Source organism: Piliocolobus tephrosceles, unplaced genomic scaffold, assembly GCF_002776525.5.
Source record: "Piliocolobus tephrosceles isolate RC106 unplaced genomic scaffold, ASM277652v3 unscaffolded_30172, whole genome shotgun sequence".
NCBI lineage: Eukaryota > Metazoa > Chordata > Mammalia > Primates > Cercopithecidae > Piliocolobus > Piliocolobus tephrosceles.
Window position 1 is genome coordinate 1 of NW_022313391.1, and position 18,335 is coordinate 18,335.

Consider the following 18,335-nt stretch of genomic DNA (forward strand, 5'->3'; position numbering starts at 1 on the left):
CTGCTGCAGAGTTAGCACGGGGAGCAGGGGGGAAGAAGTGAACCCTGACCTTTATGAACACGAGGTAAGTCCTGAACACCCTTGAAACCTGTTTCCGATCTGAGGGTCTGCACACCACACAGTTGGCCAGATGGTAGCGGAAGCAGTTCCTTCCTAGAGCACAAATCTCTGAGATTCCTAATTAAGGGCTGTGTAGGCAGGACCTCCCTCTGGCCCATCCCACCTACCACGGAGGGACATCCAGGCATTCCTCACACACAGAAGAACTTGGGCCAGGTACTTGGGGTGGAAACAAGAAGGGACTGTCCCACCCCCAAGGCAGGAGACACCCCAACCTCCTCCCCATGGGCTTCCTGGGAAGGCCTCTCAACAGGCTGTGGAGCCCCCTGAGCAGCACAAGCAGGGCACTGGGGCCTCAGCCCGCGGGAAGCTGCAGGCACAGAAGCGGGTTCAGCGGAGGCGGCGCTCAGACAGGCACCCTGAGCCCCAAGCGGACTGACCCTTCACCCCTGCTGAAGTGGCAGGGGCCAGGCCTCCCCTCGGCCCAAGGATGGCAGCACAGGCAGGGGCACCTGGTAGGTGTGTGGTTCAACCAAGTCCTAGCTCATGGTTGTCCCTTGAGAGTGCGAGACAAGACTAAATTCTGCCCTGAATGGTGCTTCGGGCATCTATATGGATGCGTGGAAAGGAAAGCTTATGAAGTCGAGGACGCTGTAACTGTATTCAGTGGTTTAACCTTGATCTTGTATCATAAGAACCAGGAGGACGATTGTATTCCAACAGTACCCTGGTAGGTTGAAAACCTGTTAAGCTGAATACACTAATGGAGAGTTTTGCTTTCCTGTTCTATTTTGCACTTCAATTTCTGGTGGGTTCTCAATTATTTGGCTAACTGGTTTCCAGAACCAAGCAATACACAATTTGTGAATGTTAAAGAACACAACACAGTTCATGAGCCTGGTTGAGTAAAACAACTTTCTGAAGTAAAATAAATTATTTAAATGGATGTTTCTCCTAAAGTGACTTTCTAAATATTAAAAAACAAACAAACAAACAAACAAAAACCTGCCACCAAACTATAAAAACCCTTAAAAAGAGAGAAGGTACAAAGAGATGATTTTACAATAAGGTTTTAAATTCAGAACCTAAACTCAGGCATGTGCAAATGGAAGCTCATCATTCCAAGAATCACCTCTCATCTCCAGAACCTTCTTGAATGTGAAAGGCATCGCTCTCCAGAACCTTCTTGAATGTGAAAGTCATCGCGTCCTGTTGCCTCCACCAGGGCTCAGATCTTTTTTTTTAAAAAAAATACAATTACTTTATTGATTTCTTACAATCGAATACTGCCAACTAGCATTCCTTCCATTCACGGATCATTAAAAACAAAGAACAGACTTCCTTGGTATTTTCAAATGATGCATTATGCAATAAACAGAGTTAGAACTTAAAATGCACCCTTATTAATTATGTAAACTGGTAATTGGTGTTAAGAAGCATAACTAATAATTTGGTTTCTTTATAACACGGAACTTTAAACATTTCTCCTGATAAGTCTTGAGGTTATCATTGTTATGAGTAGTGCACAGTGTGGCACATATGGTTTCATCTAGAAAGGAGTGTCTTACACACCTTAAACACAACATCATTAACAAAATGCATACATCAATGCCTGAGACAAAGTATGTTTCAAATATGAAGCAGCCCCTCAGGCCGTCATTTTAATATTTAGGTTTTGCATGATCATTTACGGCATTATAGATTAACTACACATAACATACTTTCAAACATCTTAACCCTGAAGATAAGAAAAATAATTTGTTGCTTGAAAAAAATCTTCCAGGAAGCCATTTGGTTGATATCGGAAGAAACTGACCCTCTATGAGTTTAGTGCCTGCCAGGTCAGCATCATTAGCTCAAGTCAGTGAATCAGATATGCAACATGCTTCACAGTGACTGTTCCCCACTTCCTGGCAATGCCTCTTCTCCCACAGTACGCCAGATGATGAGGCATTTCCAGGATTACCCTCGCCTGTGGCTTTCCCTTTTCATTCTTTGTTGCTGCATTAACCGTATTAGTATTATTTCCTCTTCTCCCTTCTTCTATGGCCTTCCATTTTAATTACTCATAAATCCTTTCAGAATATCCTGAGAGAGCTCGGTAAGGGGACGCTCTGGAGATGGAAAATCCGAGGGAGAAGATCGGGTACTGGAACGTACTTGACTTTCCTGGCATCTGCTGCAAACCTCTGCAAGGTTGAAGAGGGTGTAGCAGTTTCCGAATGCAGAGGCACGCTCCGTTACTGACTTTTCTACAAAATCAGCACCCACATTCAGCTCCTTTTCTACTGGACCTTTTAGAAGTCTGGCTTTTCAGCCTTTACCTGTTTACACTTTCTTTCCTTAATCTTTCCTTCTCTGCCACAAGGGATTCCACATGCCTCTTCAAATCTGCAACTGGGTTGCCTGCTCCTCTACAGGTGTTCATCGTGTTTTGGGGCTTTGCTTCCAATACACGGCTCTGCTGGCTCAGTCTTTTGCCGAAGTAAAAACAGTCGTGTGTCTGGATCCCTGTCACAGACGCCCTGAGTCTTGGGCGGGCGTTCCTCTGTGGAGGGCTGTGCTTCTGCGTCTTCCGCAGAGGGGCTGTGAGAGGCCTGAAGATGGGCAGCCCCATCCTTGTCTGCGTTCTACTGGGCCCTTGTCCGCGTCTCCTGGGCAAGGCGGCGCGGTTTCACGTGGCTGTACCTTTGTAGTTCCAGCGGAAGGTCAGCCTGCTCAGCTCCGTAGCTTCAGAAAGACACACCACGACCTTTCTGTGACAGGAAATCGCCTCTTCATATTCGCCTGCAGCTAATCAACAGTCTGCTCTGATGATGAGCCAGGTTGAGGGGGCTTCAGTTACTTCCACAAGACCCCAGGGGAGGCAGCAGGGGGGGAACGTGGAGGGGACAGCAGAGCAGTGTGATGCAGCTGCGGAGACAGCAGCCCCTCTCAAATCTTTAACCTGCCTCAGCCCTCCCAGTCCCCACTCTGACTCCTATCAGCCCTTGCAATCTGTGATTTCGACCCATGACCACCTCTTCGATCTGTGCCCAGCACGGACTGGGGCACACGCTTCTGCAGAAGAGGCCCATCGACCGTGCAGGTGACACAGCTGCTCCTGGCTCACGGAGTGGCCCAGGCTCCCAGGGACCCCAGCCCAGCCTGGGCTCACACATGGGCAGAGGTTCCATGGAGGCAATGAGGATTCGTCAGTGCCATGACTGTTGCTTGAGGCTTTAAGTAGAAGACCATACGCAGCCTTCTAACCGAGTGGGAAGCTAAGGTTGCGTGTCAGTAGGAGTTTTATCTGTTGCTAGAATAGTGGACTGTTTCATACACCTTATGCTGAATGTACACGCCTTGGAATCCAGTTGTGGATCATTCCTGTGCTAAGCATGAATACATTTTTTTTCAACTTCAGTTTTTACTTTTGTCCAAGTTATAAGTGAATGTAGTTTAAAGTATCAAACAGATCTACAAGGTTAAAACAAAACAAACAGCAGTTCCCTGTCTCCCTCCTCTCATTTTCCCGTCTCTGAGGCGACCACTTTCCCCTCTCTTGGTTTTTTAATATTTACCACTGTTGCTAAATAAGATACTTCTTCATGTCTGAATTTTAAGCTATATATATATGCTATATAAATGTGCTACACACACACACACACAGTCTACTGATTTTCTACTATCTATTGTTGTGTGACAAACTACCCCCAAACAACCTTAAACAATGATAGTCTATTGTCTGTATTTTGATCACAAAACTGCCATCTGGGCAGGGCTGATGGCACTGCCTGTGTGTGCTCTGAGGCCTCAGCGGGCCTGGCTTGCAGGCTGGGGGTCTGCATGGCTGCCCACCTGGTGCTGGCTGTGGGCTGAGAGCAGCCCCTCCACAAGGGCTTCTCCAGAGCTGCTTGGGCTTCCTCACAGAAGGGCAGGTGGGTTTCCAGAGACGGGGAAGCTGCCAGTTTCTGAAGGTCTGGGCCTGCAACTGGCAGTGTCCCTTCTGCCACATTATTAGCTTAGCAGCCCTAGAGCCTGTCAAGATTCAAGAGGCGGAAAGAGAGTTTATAATCATCTTCAAGTCACACCTTCCCACTGAGGAAAAAGAGCATTTAGCTCCCATTTCACCAACTGCATTCCCTATCTTCCAGTCCTCCTGATAGAGGTCTACAGTAAACTAGATTCTGACTCGGCATTTCTATCGTGACGACTGTGTAAACGCTATGGCCAGATCGTAAACTGTGACTAGCTACCTTTTCTTGCTTGCACTGCTGTTTTCTCTGAAGCCAATATTCGTCTTATCTTCACATGTGGATCATTCTGTACGTACTACGAATCCAACCCGAGGCTCTATGCCAAGTACTTCAGTGTTCTCTTAGGCTCTTCTGGGGAATGTGGCTTTCTATCCATGTCACTGTACTGCTGCCCTGGGCGGGACGTCCCGAGACGGGCTGCCAGGCACCACCCTGGGGCTGAACTGCTCCCTCGCCACTGTCCCAAGCACTTGCTCCACTGCAGCTTGGAGGACCATGGGTCCTGTCACTACAGTTTCCTCTCTGTGGCTTCTGCCCTCATTTCTGCCCATCTTTCCTGAGAAATAAGGTGAGGGACATTTATCTGTTGAGAGCTCACCTGTCTGCAGTGTTTTCACTCCAGTGGCACGGAAATGTGTCTCCATGGTGACAATCATTGTGCCCCCAAGGGCCCTTATTTTGCTCTCTAGGAACTTTTTAGAGCAACCTCCTCTCCTTTCACGATGGCTGTCTCACCTCCATGAAGGTGTCCACCATCTTTTTCTACAGTTTTCTTTTTCCTCCACGGTCTGTGTTCCCCACGGAGCTTGTTTCTTGTTTGTTTCAGGAAGTTTTCCTCTGAAGGGCAATCCCTGGCTGTGCATGGAGAGGCATGAGCGGGGTGACTGGAAGCTCCAAGCACACCAAGGGGCTTGCAGACTGAGATGCTCTGGAGGGTGGCCTGGCTGGGTCTCTGGGCTGACGGATCTCTGAGGTCGAGTTGTCTTCTGCTGGGATGGAGAGAGAACTGACAGCTTCACCAGTCCCTGGTCATGCAATGAGATTAGATGGAGTCTTCCCATCTCTGGTCTGGAAGGGGAGGGCCGGGTTACCCATGCCCTGGGGACTGCCTGGGCACGAGGGCTGCAGTCTGAGCACCCCTTATGCATTTAGCCACACATCCCCCTGAACAGGCCTGGTCCTGGCCCAGAGACCCTTCGTTTTGCCTCTGTAGGAGATGGCTCTCCAGGGCCCACCAGTAAGATGTCAGGACAGGTGTTGGCCTCTGCAGACCACGATGGAATCTAGGGAGCTGCCTGCCTACTGAATATATTGTTTGCAACAGTGATTCCAGCCATCCCTCTCCACCCCAGCCCAGAGGTCCCCGGTGCTGCTCAGTCCCAGAGCTGGGCATCCTATGGTGTAGGCTAGGGCAGTTCCAGCTGTTGCTGCTGCTGGCTTTGGAGTCGCCTTTCTCAGGTCAGCGATGCCTGGGACCCTCACTCATCCTCTGCTTTCCAGGATCCAAAAGTGCTGTTTGCTCCTCTGCTCTCACCCGCCATGCAGTATGGATTGGGTTTAAAATCCTCCCTTTCTTGCCTTTGTGGACTTGGAGAAGGGAGTGACAGCAGGAGCGTGCTACTCTGCACTCTCCATCCAGAGCCTGGAGTAATGACTTGCAGCCAGTCAGACCTGGCCCCAGGCACAGCTGAGAGGGCCCAGGCCACCAGGGCCACCCCGGATCTTCTCACAGGTGCAGCAAGTGTACCCTGCTCTCTCCATACCTGGCCAGGCTCCGACTCCCCGGCCTGCTCCCGGCTCTCCTTCTAAGGCCCCACTCAATCCACTTACTCCCAGGTCTTCCTGGGACCTCCTGGTCCATTCTGGCTAGAAGGGACCTCGTCTCCCCGGCCGGAAGGAGTTCTATGCTGGGCAGGTCACAGCTGCACATCCCATCCTGCTTGCCCTCCCAAAAGGCACTGCTGGGCAGGCCCGGCTCCTTCATCCATGCGGCTTTCCTCCTTCCCACCCTGGCCCTGTACACCCAGTGTTCTACTGACCAGCTGCAGGCACAGCAGATCCTCACAGGCCTTGTTCTCTGAACACCCCGCAGTGGCCTTGAGAGGCTCTCGTCCCACAAAGGAGTCCAAGCTGTCGCTTCGGCTGCATGCGCTCACCACGGGCCCTCCTTGCTGCACTGTCCTCAGGCCACACACAACTCTGGAGAAAGCCCGTCCCCACCTGTGACTTTCTCAGCCTGTCCCCGTGAGGCCACTCTGGATGTCTGCACTGTCCCCTCAGCCCTTCCTCCTGGCACCTGGGACATCACAGCCCCTCCTGCCTGGCCTCCCATTTCCTGACTCGTGGCGGCGCTGCTGGGTGGTGGAGCCGCTGAAGTGGCCTCTGGTGCTGCCTCTGCACAGGCCTCGCCTCCTCTGGCGCCCCCTTCCCAAGCTTCGTGCCCATCCCCTCCCTTCTGCGGCCTGACATCCTCCTCAGGGGCCAGGAGGCCACCACCCCAGGCTGCGTGATCCCAGTTCTTTCCTGAGGTCCTTCCTAACAGGAACTGGGGAGGCGTCAGTTTCTCTCCAGGAGGGTGGCTTCAGTTCCTTCCCCAGGCCGGGCCACCGCCTGCGCCATCTTCCCCTGGGTCCAGGTAGCCGGCACTGACCCTTCAGGTTGGAGAACACACTCACGGGCCTGTGAGCGTCGCCAGCCCCTGGTCATGGAATGAGGTTGGTGGTGTCTACCTCTCCCTCCCTCCCCCACGGTGTCTCCTTGAGGAAAAGACAGAGTCTCGCTCTGTGCCCTGGGCCCTGGCCGGCAGGTGCTGTGGGACAGCCCGGGGAATGGCCAAGTCCTCCTGCAAACGAGGGTCGGTGCCTGGTCACTCTTTCTGTTGAGTCCTTTCAGCGAGGGGCCACATAAGAGGTTGGGCCCCCGGTGGACCCATGAGAGCCATCCTGTGAAGGTGCGGCACCGGATTGAGTCAACCACGTTCCTTAAAGGAGTGAACGCAGACGGGGGGCTCAGCATGACTGACGTGGGGAGAAGGCCGGGCCGTCTTCTCTGAGCTCTGGGTAGGTGTGGGTGGGGGCGGCCTGGGCCTGACCCAGGCCCTAGCTGGGCACAAAACTGCCAGGTCACTGTAGGCAGAGACCTGAACTGACCCTCGTGGATACGGTTTCCACTTCCCCAGATGGGGTGGGGTGGACTGGGCTGGGGCTGCCATAGCCTCCACGGCTCCAGGGACCTGCCACGCTCTGGGCCAGCAGGGAAGGCGAGGCTGTCTGAAGAACCTTTGAGCCCAGCATCTGCTTCCCAAACAAGTCCAGGCAGCAGGAACCCCCTTGTTCACCCCCCTGGCTACTCCTCACTGGGGCCTGGGGGCGCTGGGGCATAGGGACAGGTGTCCGCCCGGTTCTGTGCTGCCTGTGAGGGAACAGCTCCCAGGCTTCATGGGAGGCCCTGTGGGACAGGGTCAGCCTTGCCTGAGAGGCTCAGAGAGGAACTTGGCCACTGCTCCTCAGAGGGTGGGCAGTGTAGAGGGGAGGGGAAGGGGCTGGGATGTCTCCTGTTTGGGGCTCTCACAGTCAGGCTGCCTGGGCCAGGGCAGCACCCCACAGTCTTCTACACCCCAGCACCAAACCCCCAGACCCTCGCTTGTCTGTCCCTGCAGGTACTTGGCTCCAGGAAAAGGTTCTGGGGGCAGGAACAGATGGGGTGACCGTGGCCTCTGGGATGTCTCGGGGGTGGCAGGACGCACAGACTGAAGGCCGCCTGAGGTGGCTGAGCCCTGGCGGAGGGAAAGGCTCCGAGGGCAGGTGCGGGGATGTCTTTGGTCGCCTCCCACAGCCAGCCCCATCTGACGGTGGCAGAACAAAGGCAGCCGTGCCCAGTCGCTGTCGTTCAGGCGCTGCGAGGCACTGACAAGGGACCCTATTGATTGTGTCTTTGAAGAAAATTCACTGTAACCAGATCGAATGAGCTTGTTAATCCCGACACCCCGGGAAATGGTGCGGGGAACAGAGGCCGTGCTCACCGTGGCTTTCATCCTGGTTTCTGGCAGCTCTCGGGGAAGCCAAGCCACGGAGCTTCCCCCACGGAGGGGGACGGAGTGCAGGCTGGGGTCGGGCTGGCTGGGGAAGGGACTGCCCCGTGGCCGGCCAGCTCTGCCCGGGACCCGAGGCAGGTGGGATCCGTGGGTGCTCGGGACACTGGGAGGGCAACGGGGCCAGGCCATGTCACCAGGAGCCAGTTTCCCCTCCTGGTTGGGAAGGCACTGGAGGGCCCTGTTCCCCTCCCCCAGGCCCAGGCCTGCTTCTGTCCCCAGAGCAGAGGATTAGGCCTGGAGCTGCCAGGGCACTGACTCAGACCCAGGGTATAGACAGGGCCATTCAGAGTGTTGGCCAAGGAACTGCGGGGAGAGGGTGTTGCAGGACCCATGACCCCCACCAGGCCCTGCAGAGCTGGTGCAGGAGGAAGCGGGGGCAGGGTTGGACACAGTCACATGCGTCAGGGTGACGGGGGCACTCTCAGTCCTGCATACTAATTACATTTTTAATCAGGCAGAATGAGACTCCGGCATCAATCTGCCACGTAGCCGACTCTGAATCGTGCTGGAACTGACAGGAAGGTTCCAGGCGGTGACATCGGCTCAGCAGTGAGGGGTGGAGCCTGAGCTGGGTCCCTTGCCCTGGGTGCAAGGGGCATTCCACTGCTCAGGCTTCCCAGAGGCGCCCCACACCCCAGATGGCACTCCACACTTGATTTTATTCCCTGACATGGATTTGCAGAAAAGGCCCCATTCGCTGGCCTGGAGGAGGCAGTGGGGCCCGGGCAGAAGGGGAGCCAGTCTCATTGCTGGCCAGGTCTCAGCCTTCCTTCCAGCTCCATCCTCTTCCCTGCAGTTTGTTTGAAAACTGAGCTGCAAACATTAAATAAAATGCAAAACTAAAACCAAAAGCAAACTCTTGAGTTGTTAAAATCCAAATTAAAAATCCCCCTTGGTGTCAACAGGTCCTATTCCTAAAGCTAGTGGGGTGGGGCAGGAGGGTTGGCCAAGCTCGGCCAGCACATCGGCCATCAGGTTCCTTTTCACACTCGACCTTCTCCTCCTCCTCTTCCTCGGGGCCCAGGTGGCCCTGGTTGCTCGGCTGCTTCAGGACAGCTCTATACTTGAGGGTCACAGCCGCCCACAGGACCACCTCCACCAGGCTGATGATGCTGATGACCTGTGCAGAGCCCGGCCGTGAGGGGACAAAGATGAAAAGGCCTGATGTCGAGGTGCAGCTTTGCCTCCGGCCCTGCAGCAGGATCCCCAGGACCCTCCCTTGGCCTCTGGAAGCCTCTGCTCGCCTGTCTGTAACGAGGGCCTGCTCCAGGATGAACGCCCTGGGTCAGTGCAGAGCTGAGGGAGTTAGAGGCATCCTGAGAGCTCCCAAGGCTTACAAAATGCAACCTGGGGGCCCGGGTCCACCTTCAGGGCATGTTGTTGGTGAAAAACGGTGCTGGACAATTTCTTAGGTGTGAGCTCATAGCTTTCATCAGGTTCTCTAGAGGACCCCAAAAGGTCAGCACCCCTGCATTAGTGGGACAGATAGAGCCCCACCTCTCTCCACTGTGGTTGTCCCCAAGGAAGGGAAGGTGGTGCTAGAAAGCAGGAAGGGTCTGGGTGAGCTGGGAGGGCCTGGGGGTCCTGAAACCCCACCCGGGAGGCTGCAGTGCTGGGGGAGCCCAGGGGACACAGATGAGGGCAAGGGGCACCGCAGGAGGCAGGGGAGGGCTCGCAGGACTAAGGGGGATGGGACACAGAGGGGGCCGCCTGCCCTCCCACCCTGGAGGGCTTCACTGCTTGGAGGCGGCCCTCAGTCCTCAGTCCTGGCCATCCCTGCCTGGCTGGTGGGAGCGTCAGGGAGGCCCTGCCAGGCTACCTTCAGCTGAGGCAGCAGCTGAGAGTGACCAAGGGCCAGGGGTGGGGACTGGGAAGGCCCATGGCTCTGTGTGCTATTGCAGGCAAGTGATGGGGGCGTCCAGGGCTGACTGCACTGAGGTGGGGACAGAGAACTGTGGCGGCAGAGCACTGCGCCCCCTGCTGGTGCCATCTGTCAGTGCAGGCAGGGCTGGGCCCACAGCAGGGTGACCTAGGCTTGAACTTCAGGACACAGAGCCCCGAGGGTCAGCAGGGGGACTCTGTCCTTCCTCTTCTGCCCAGCTCCAGGTTAGGAACACCACGTTTACTGCACACAACGGGCTGTACACTGTACTCCCAGGGCACTCTGGATGTTAGGAAATTCAAAGGCAGGCACAGGGGCCAGGTGGTGACCTGCAGACCCCAGGCCAGCTGGAGCCAAGCCCCTAAGGCGGCGTTAGGACAGGCCCACGTCCCCTTGGAGAGAACTGTGAATCAACAGTCACTCAGGGCAGGAGCCAAGCCAGGGACAGCTCTCTTCCTTGTCTTCAGGGGACAGTTTCCAGAGCAGCCAAGGACCATTCTCTGGCCTCTCATTCCTTCACATTCCTGTAAACACAGTCCCCGAAGCCTGCACACCCTGCCGAGCTGTACTGGCCATGGAGGGGCCTGATCTCTGGTTCCTGGGTCCTTGGGGAAGGGGGCCAGGACTGACCCCGGGCCTGGAGCCACCATCCCAGGCGGGAGAGCTGGGCGTCTCTGCAAGGCCCATCAAGTGGGCTTTGTGCTAGGACTGGGGAGCGAGGGGTGGAGTGTGACCTATCACAGCCTGTTCCCCTCCAGTGAGGGATGGCTTGGGCTGCCCCGCCCGCCCCTGGGCTCTCCCAGGGCACTCACGTTGCAGTAGATGCGCTTCTGCACGCCGTAGCGCAGCACCAGCACGTTGAAAGCTTGGTTCAGGACGCCCATCACCATGGCTTCTGACTCCAGGGGGCCACTCTCCTGCAGGGACAGTGCTGCAGCCATGGTACCTCCTGGCACTGCCCTGGGCTCCTCGAGGCCTCCTGGTGAGTAGGTGCCCAGGAGGGTCGGGAGCCAGAGGGAGGTGAGGGGCACCAGGCTGGAGGGCTCACCTTGACCAGAACGGCAAAGAAGAGACCAGTGCAGAGCTCTTGCACGCGCTTGGACGCCATGCGGCGGTCGTTGCAGTGGTCCGCCTGCTTCTGCAGGGTATCGGGCGCCATGTCTAGTTGCTCTCTATAGCCTGGGAAGAGGGGGCGGGGTCATGGGCGGTGCTGTATGGGGCATGAGGTTGGGGGGTGGGGAGTAGGGAGTGGGGAAGGGCAATGGCTGGGGGATGGGCTGCATGGTGCTCCGCCCCAGGTGACAGATTAGGACCCCAGCACCCAGCTCCCAGGGCAGCAGAAAGCGGCCCTCTGAGGTCAGCGTCCTCCTCTCGGCTGTGTCCAGGGCTGGCTGTGGACCCCCTGCAGCTTCCGCAGTACTGGTCCATAGGGAGAGTTCTCAGGCCAGGTTCCCCTACGCTTGGGTCGCCTGACCTTTGGACCTCCACTGTCACTCCTGAATGGTCTTGGGCCATTCAGCACCCACTGTGGGTGAAGTGTGTGTACAGGGGCATGATGAGCGCATAGTGCCAGAACTATGCCGGGTCCCGCAGCACCCCGAGCAGAAGTACAGTGCCATCTGCGGGGTGAGTCAGAGCCTAGCCAGCCCAGAGCTTCCCGGCCAGTCCCGGAGGGCCCGTGCCACCCACAGCCTCGCCGTTGGCAGCCTTGGTGTGCACAGACCTGACGGACTGCTGGCTGCTGAGGAAAGCCAAGGAGGACCAGTGCCAGGACCAGTGCCCCTTTCTGCATAAGGGGACCCAAGGGGAGGCCAGGAGGCTGGGCAGAGCCCAGGGGTGCCCATATTTCTCTCCAGGAGACAAATCTGGCCTGCCTGGGCCTCCCAAATGCCCTCAAGGGACAGCACTGAGAATGGCCCAGACATGTCCCATCGCTGCTGAGTCACTGCTGGGCACCTCCAGGAGGGAACGGTCTCTGGTCTACTCCTCCCCAGCATGGGGCTGGGGCTGGGGCTGCTACTCTGGCCCAGGAAGGAGGAGGGAGAAGCCTGTGGCCATGTATGACTGGGGGCTGCAGACACTGTCTGCTGGAGACACAGGCAGAAGCCGAAGAGGCTGTGGGTCTTTGTTCAAGGAGGCCAAGTCCATTGCTCCATCTGGCTAGAGTGGGAGGCAGGTGAGAAAGCCCGGGATGCCATTCCCTGCCCAGTGCAACACAGGCCTCAGGCTCCTGGTGCTTTCTCTTGGACTTAGGCCCACCTTTTGTCGGGGCCGACCTTATCTCCTCTGGCACTGAACCTGCCCAACTGAAGCCACGCTTCACCCCAGCACCTCTGTGCCCCCCAGTACTCCACCCCACAGTCACCAAGGGAGGCAGTTTCTGGCCTGCCAGCCTTGGCCCTTCTCGTCTCTGACCATCTGACCCTCCCAGGGGCTGAGACACAGAGGGCGGAGTTCCAGAGGCCCTTGTTCTGGGCAGGAGGCAGGGCTGGGATAAGGGGAGATACCCAGAGTCTCTAGGGACCAGCACACAGCCCGTCCCAGCTGGGGCCACAAGCCCCTGAAGCTGCTTGTCCCGCAGTCCCCCAGTTTTCAGGGCTGGGTGTAAAGGCCAGAGTGAATGGGCTCCTTGCAGAGGTCCAAAGTCACTCCTGTGTGTCTCGCTGGTTCCCTTGCTCCCCGGCTGCTGTACACACACACTCTCCTGTGCCCTTGGCCAGACAGACAGCCGGCTCCCATTACTCTGTGCACACGGGCCCTGGAATCCAGGGCGCAGCTGGTGGTGACCTGCTGGGCTCCCTAACTCCACTTCCCTTCCAGCCCCTGCTGGGCCCTGGGTTAAGTTGGGGGCAAGTCTCCAGGGGAGGTGGGCACAGCCTCCACTCCCAGACACATCTGGGCTTTGTTCTCAGCGGTGGCCCAGTTCCCCAGATGACTGGGTGAGGCTGATGAAGGGCCCTGGCCCCTCCTGGCTGGTGGAGGTGGCTCAGGGTCGGGTGGGATGAGTGGGGACCATGGCTTTCCCACAGGCCCAGCCGTCCTCCTGAGATAGCCCTGGTGTCCTGATGCAGAAGCTCACTGGGGACTGCGTGCCCCCTCACACCTTTCTGTGCTCTCTGCTGCTGCCCTGCCCTGTCCCCAGCACAGTCCCCGGGGCCAAGGAACAGGAACACTGCAGACCTTCTGGTGACTCCCTGCCATCGGATTCCCAGGCAAGGGCGCGTCTGAGCTCCCTGGCAGGCGAGCCAGGAGAATGCAGCCTTTTCAGGCTCTGGCTGACTCTGATCCCTGGAACTCCAGCTTGGCTTGTACCTCCTTGGAGGTGATGGCATTAGAGGCAGGGGCATGGGAGGGGCCCCAGATGGGCAGAGCCAGAGGCAGTTCTGGGACTCAGGGGCTGCTGTGCCTTCTCTGCCAGGCCTAGAGCCACTGGAATGTAGAACACAGACAGCCCCGCAGGCACGGCCCAGCCCCGCTCAGCTGTGGGTGCCGCAGGTGCTTGGCTGGGCAGACACTTGTGACTGGGGGCAGGTCAGGGCGGCCAGGCCCAAGCAGGTCCTGATGGCTTCAAACCCAGCAGAGCCTGAAGTGTCAGAAAATAAATCCACTGGGGTCAGCTGAAGCCCATCCAGTTCTTGTGAACAGACTGAATCTGCTGTGTGACCAAGCCCCTGAAATACAGCCTGTCCCTGTCCCTGGGCTGGGCTGGGGCCCAGAGCTGACTCACCAGCACCCACTGCTCCCGCTGGCCCGAGGGTCCTCTGGGGTCCTGGTCCCAGGATGCTCAGGCCCTGCACGGGTGAAGCTCAGCCTTGGGGGTCCCCGCTTGGCACAGTCCTGGTGAGGGGGCAGGTCCCATTGTCAGGGCCCGTGTGACTCAGGGGGCCCTTCCTCCCAGGGCCTCCTTCCTCCTCTATAGGAGACCTGGCTGAAGGGGAGGGACTCTGGGGGGAAGCAGAGGCCCTTGGAACCCCACTTTCCAGGTCTGTCTCTTCTTTCCCCCAAGCAGAGCCTCCCCTGAACCCTGCCCAGCACTCACATTGAGGGCTCCTGCGGAGCTGAAGTCCACGGGCAGCCCCATCTGGTCGCAGAATTCCACCAGGTCACTGAGCATCCTTGTCTGGGGTGGGGGGTGCCGGCGCAGCAGGGCCTGCCCGGGGAAGGCGCGGTGGATCTTGTGGGCCACTGCCATGTTGGCCAAGAGCATGAACTCCTCCACGAGCCTGCAGAGGGTGGGTGGGATGGGCGGGACCGCTGGGGTTGGGGGGCAGCTGCTCAGGCTTTCCCACGCTGCAGCCTGCCTGGCTCTCTATCACCCTTCAGGTCTCAGCTTGAAGACAACCTCCCAGCTGCCTCATCTCATGTGTTCCGCCAAGTCCCTGTCTTGCCCAGCACTCCCGTGGTCTCCCCTGCACCAGTCGGTCTACACCGCCTTCTCCTCTGACTGGTTAGCTCCTGTGCTGGCTCTCCCAGAGGGGGACCCTGGAGAGCAGGGAAGCACCTATCTATTAAATAATTCACCGCAGCAGCCCCAGAACTCAGCAGCCCACCCAATCCAGAGAAGGCACCAAGGAAAGATCTCTGCTGAATGACAGGATGCCTGGAACCCTCGGGCAGCCCCGGCTATAAGAGGGCACTATGCTCGCCCAGGTCATGGGAACCCGGGGCCCCGGCCCAGCCCCTGCTCAGAGGGCTCCCTGGGGCATGTGGCAGTGGTGAGTGGACCGAGGACGAGGACCCCTTGGTCCCAGGAGTGCTGGGCTCCCTTCTCCTCTGGGGATGGTGTTGTTGGAGGGAAGCCTCCCGACAGGGTCTCTGAGGGTGGACAGGATGGTCTAAGGCAGCAGGAGGGAAGCCCTCACCAGGGCACAGGGCAGGAGTGGGGATGGGGTGAGACCTCAGAGTCACCCTTTCAGGGGCTGCTGCTCTGGCTTTGCAGCACTTGGGTGTCATCAGATTCAATAGTCACTGTGAATGGACGTGACTCCTGATGGAAGGACTGAGCAGGTCAAGGTCCCAGATTGAAGGAGCAGGGACTGATGGGCGATGCGGGACGTGAACCATGCAAAGGCTGGGGGGCTGGTATCACACAGCACTGAGGTCAGTACCACTGTCCCTATCATCAAATCTGGGGCAGGAGGCCCCTCCTTTGGCGGGACAAGAAGATCACAAATGTGCACAACACCTGGAGCCTTTTGTGATGGGCGCTTGGGCATGTCCTCATGCCTTGGTGACCAGGATCCCCTTCATGGGGAAAGCCGCTCCCTTGGGGAGACATGGGGTGATCAGGGCCTTGACCAGGCTGGGGGGACTCCGCCCTCCCTGCCTTTCCCCAGGCTTCATGCCCAGCCCCAAGCTTTCTCCTTGAGTGAGAGAGGTCAGAGAGGAAGCTCCCGCAGGCCTGGCCGCAGCCGGAGCCCTGCCATCACCTTCCCTTCCTGGAGGTGTGGGGAGTGCTGCGGGTGAGCCTCGTCATCTGGCCACGCTTGTGGAAAGAAAGCCAGCCAGAGAGAGAGAGCGCCCCGGCATGCAGAGCCCCTCCTCCACCCAGGGTGGGCCTGCCAGGGCAGACGTGTGCCTGTGCTCCACCAGGATGTCCTGAGAGCACATCTGCCTCCCTAGGGAGCCTGAGCTGCAGAGGAAGAAGGGCTGGGAAATGCCCCAGGAGGGCGGGCACCACCTGGGGAGGAGGGAAGCCAGTCCAGCACCCCTAATCCCTCCTCTGTGGGGACTTTTTTGGGTTAGGTCATGGCACACAGTAAGGCAGGTGACAGCTGGGATGTGTGACCACAAGGATCAAACTTCAGCCTACCCTTCTATCACATAGGACACCCAGCAGGTAAAAGGAGGAGCGTCCATGTTGCCCTCTGGGTGGCAGTAATGTGCCTGTAATGTGCCACCCCACCTCCCAGCCCCTAATCTGTGCTTGTGCCCACCACTTCCTGCCAAAAACCCTGTGTTCAAGCCCTTAACCCACTACAAGTCTCCCAAGCCCAGGACTGACTCTCAGCTCCACAACATCCTTGCTGTGGGATGCTGAACAAATCACAGAGCCCTCCCCATCCACCCTCTGTCTCAAATGCAGGACAGGGGTCACAATGGCACCTGCTCACGGCTGTCACGGACGCAGAGAAAACAGGTTCTGCACTGGCAGGCCCTCTGCCCGATGCATGGAAAGCCCTCAGGATGCAGGCGCTGCTCTCCTGTTGCCCCACCTGCTCCCTACATGGCCAGCGGGGGGGTCTCCTCAACATGCCCTGTGATTTTCATCCCTACCATCAACTCTGTTCCTCAATTCTTTTGAAGCCTCCCCTGAAAAGTAGGCTGCAGTCCCCGACATGAACACTGACTGTTCTAGGCTCACCTGTATCACTGTCTGGTGCCATTAGACTGTTCTTACTTGGATTTCATAATAAGATATTGTGAATCCAAGAGGAGTCAAAATCCCTGCTTGAAAAATATCTAATACTGGTCAGGCCATCAGCACCAAGATGCTTCAGATGCACACAATCATGCATACTTTTGCCCTCTCACTCCATAAAGACTACCATGTGCCAGGCATGGTTCTGGACTTTTCTCCCCATGCAGTCGGACAATCCTCTTGGGCAGGAGCATCCAGGCTATTGTGTGGTGCCTGCTTTCCCCTTCAGCCCAGCTGCGGGAAGAGGGACAAGTGTAGCCTTAGGCCCAACCCTGGGCTGCGTTTTGCAGTGTGGCCAGCAGGGGGCAGCATGACCCCATAGAGGGTTGCACTGAGGCTGCAGGCTAAGGAGGCCACCAGGCAGGCAGGGTGAAGGAGCAGGGCTGTGCAGGGCAGCCCTGTTTCTCCCCTATGCCCATGCCCCACCCACTATGGGTTTAGGAACCGAATGTCTGCGGGCCTCTTGGGGCTGAGCCAGGCTCCTGCTCTGAGTTCCTGCAGGGGCTCTCCACATCCCTTCTCATGGTCTTCAGTAAACACCAGGACAAGGACAGGAGGGAGGGGACCTGGAGAGGGCGGGGCCACTGCGGAAGCCCCTGCCATGACCACAGACCTCAGGCAAGCTGCTTCCCTGGCAACTCCGCTACCTGTCCTCCCTGGACCCCAGCACAGTCCCAGGAGTCACCCCTGCCCTCGACAGTGAACAAGTGCACTCTTGGTGACCCTGAACGTGAAGACTGGTGAGGCTTTGGAGGAGAGGCCCACCGTGCTGGGGCCCTTGGTGTGGCTGAGTCTCTGCTTCCCGTGCGGTCTCAGCCTCTCCCTCCCTCTGGGGGGCTGGGAGTCAGGACAGCGCCTGTGGAGCTCTGGCGCAGCCAGTTGGGCCACATCAAGCAGGGACCCAGACAAAGGTCAAGGGCACTGAGGAGGGAGCTGGCACCACAGAGAGTCCGCTTCCCAGGCACAGCCTTGGCCATGATGTTTGAGGCCAGCTGCAGGGGCTGTTTGCTGCCCTCATGTCCTTCTGATGCTACAGGTAGCAGATGGGGGCAGAGTGAACAGGTGGGCTCTGAGTAGGAGTGAACGAAGGTGGGGCTGACCCCTGGTTGTGGTGGTGACGCCCTGGGGTGGCTGGAAGGGAAGTCCCCAGTGGAGTTTGGGGACAGGAAGGTGAAAGCCAAGCCCAACTGCCAGCAGCCAGAGTTGTACCAAGTTCAGGATTTACCATCGCAAACGGGGCCCCGCACCACGGGTGGGAGAACTGAGCTGAACAGTGCAGGGTGGGTGGGAGTCGGTCTCTCATCTGGGACCAGCACAGGGACCCCAGGCTCCACAGTCCCCTGCCCTGTCAATTCCCTGATGGGCCAGCAGGCAGCGCCCAGCCCTCCTCCTCCTCTTCCTCCTCCTCCTCCTCCTCCTCCTGGAGGTCCTGGGATGGGACAGCTTCAGCTTAGAGCCCAGGCACTCCTGCAGGAACCCAGGGCCAGAGATGGAGGCTGTGACAATGACCCGGTCAGCAAGGTCCTCTCCCCTGACCTCCTCCCTCCCTCTCCTGGGGAGCAGTGCTAGGTGCACAGCCTGGGCAGCCAAACCTCCGAAATGCCCCAAGTGATCCTGGCTGGTCAGGCTGCGCCGCTCCACACTCTGGGCCACGGGAGCCCTGAAGGGGGCGGAGAGGGCGCTGGGGCTGCTGGATGGGAGCGTACCCTGTCCCCTGCCCCAGCCTCAGGCCTTGCTCCCCTGATGTGGGCACCTGTCCTAATGTCACCCCGCTCCTCCCAGTGCCAGGGGCACAGGCATGAGATCACTGGGCCTGCTGGGGATGGGGCGCTGGAGCTCAGGGACTGCCTGACAACTGCT

General features: G+C 57.9%; 1 pseudogene across 1 annotated transcript; it reads right to left on the minus strand.

Moving 5' to 3' along the window:
- Nucleotides 1-1,309: 1,309 nt before the first annotated feature.
- On the minus strand, nucleotides 1,310-15,913 carry LOC111523739 (annotated as a pseudogene). Its single transcript, XR_003308316.1, has 8 exons — nucleotides 15,867-15,913; nucleotides 14,094-14,277; nucleotides 13,782-13,891; nucleotides 11,376-11,473; nucleotides 11,103-11,233; nucleotides 10,867-10,971; nucleotides 9,162-9,292; nucleotides 1,310-2,895 (listed from the first exon to the last, which is right to left on the minus strand). The product of XR_003308316.1 is annotated as an uncharacterized LOC111523739 (transcript).
- Nucleotides 15,914-18,335: the final 2,422 nt, after the last annotated feature.